Genomic DNA, 1,845 nt, shown 5'->3' on the forward strand with positions numbered 1-1,845 from the left:
GATCTTTCTAGATATAGTGTAGTCTTGTATATATAAGACCGGCCACGAAGCGATGGGAAGGAAATGAGTAATTGAACTGCAGTCAGACAGTGTGTAATTGAACTGAGTATTGTCGAGCACGAGCACGTGAGACGTTCGTTGAGAATTATAGCGCGACTGTAGAAATTAAGTGTATCGCAAAGTTATATTCAGAAAGAATAAACCAGTTTTATTTAAGAAAGGACTTGTGTCGCTAAAATTTCGTCGGAACGAATTTACGGAAAATTAACTAACGAACGGAGACGTAACAATATATATCTGATGACGAGAAACCCTCTTTAGAAAATAAAGTCTAGAGACAGATTGAGTGGGTAGTGAAAGAAACTTTATTACAAATGTTCCTGATGATAACAAAAGTTTGTCGAAACGTTGTACATTTGTAAGAAAGTTTCTTTCACTACCCATTCAAACTTTACATATATATATTCTTTGTAAATGTAAGTATACAAACTCAATATCTAAAAGATAAAGTAAATCAATACTTTAATTCAATAATTATAAGGTATAAGAAAAACTCAATAAAAACATACCTTATAATGTTTGCTGGGGTATATACTAATTTAAACCTAAAAGAAACTAGGCTTAACGTTACGACACGGGTAATGTCCTAACAATAACACTTAATGTGCTGACTATCACGTAAAAGATAAAGTAAATCAATACTTTAATTAAATAATTATAAGGTATAACAAAAACTCAATAAAAACATACCTTATAATGTTTGCTGGGGTATGAACTAATTTAAACCTAAAAGAAACTAGGCTTAACGTTACGACTCGGGTAAGGTCCTGACGGTAAGACTTAATATGCTGACTATCACGTGAGAAGACCAACGTAATCTTTAACTTTCAAACAATAGAGGTGCGCTCTGATTATGTTTATCAAATACTCTTCATTCTAATACCGTAATAGGAAAAACTGACTCATTCCGAGCTGGCGGAGTGGTTGGCATTTATACAAACCGGCATTACGTCATTGTAACTACAAGCTAAAATCTCTTAATAATCAAAATGCATGAGTTGCGTTTTTTTTGTTTTTTTTGTTTTTTTAATAAGAGTTGTTTGTGTTCACCGAGGCGTCGCTCCCATGGATTCCCGTTCAAAGTCTTTATACAAAATCTTAAAACGCGTAACAAGAAATGTGTTCCCTGCAAAACAAATTTTAACACAAATGGTAATTTCTCAAGCACTCTTGGCCGTGCTTGACTGCCTTTGCGAAAAATGTTGCTGTTGAAGTATTGCGTTATCAAAGAGCAAGATAACCTAAGGATCTCGAGACTCTCTGGCACTACTTTATCTATCCAGCTGATACGAACTGTTTGAATTCAAAGTAACTCCAGGAACAGCCTGTCAGAGATAAAAGTTTGAAAAAATAACGTTGAAATATCAAGCTTGACAGTCGAGAAACAAATGATAATCTTCAAAGAGTATTAGTGTAAAATAATTGTTTTGCTGAACTAGTAATGATTATGGATCTAAAACACAATTTCGTTGTTTATTGATTAAACTTCAAAGTATATCTTCAGAGTATCATTTATGATGGATTTAAAAGCAATAATAACATTTCAGAGTATTAAATCATTGTGTGATTGGAAGTATTGTTTGGAAAACGAAATAATCCCTGTTTTTTATGTTGCAGCAAGAATCCTCAATTTCGTATTTGAACCTCACATTATATATATAATAACTAAAACTTTGTACAAATGCTATAAGTACTGCCATTAATCTTACTTCACTGACATTTTTATACAAAATAAATATAAATTTTAACATTTAAATTAAAAATAAATTAATTTTGCTTCGCATT

The 1,845-nt window shown here is 32.0% G+C and overlaps 1 protein-coding gene across 1 annotated transcript in view; it reads right to left on the reverse strand.

Annotated features, from left to right (window-relative positions):
• LOC106469975 (coronin-2B-like) overlaps nt 1-927 on the reverse strand; it is a 33,119-nt gene extending 32,192 nt beyond the window's left edge. The window contains exon 1 of the mRNA XM_022398536.1: nt 751-927. The gene's annotated coding sequence lies outside the window, so the exon portion shown is untranslated. The remainder of the gene's footprint in view (nt 1-750) is intronic.
• Between the last annotated feature and the right edge of the window lie 918 nt (nt 928-1,845).

The sequence above is a fragment of the Limulus polyphemus genome, unplaced genomic scaffold, assembly GCF_000517525.1.
Source record: "Limulus polyphemus unplaced genomic scaffold, Limulus_polyphemus-2.1.2 Scaffold3751, whole genome shotgun sequence".
Lineage (NCBI taxonomy): Eukaryota > Metazoa > Arthropoda > Merostomata > Xiphosura > Limulidae > Limulus > Limulus polyphemus.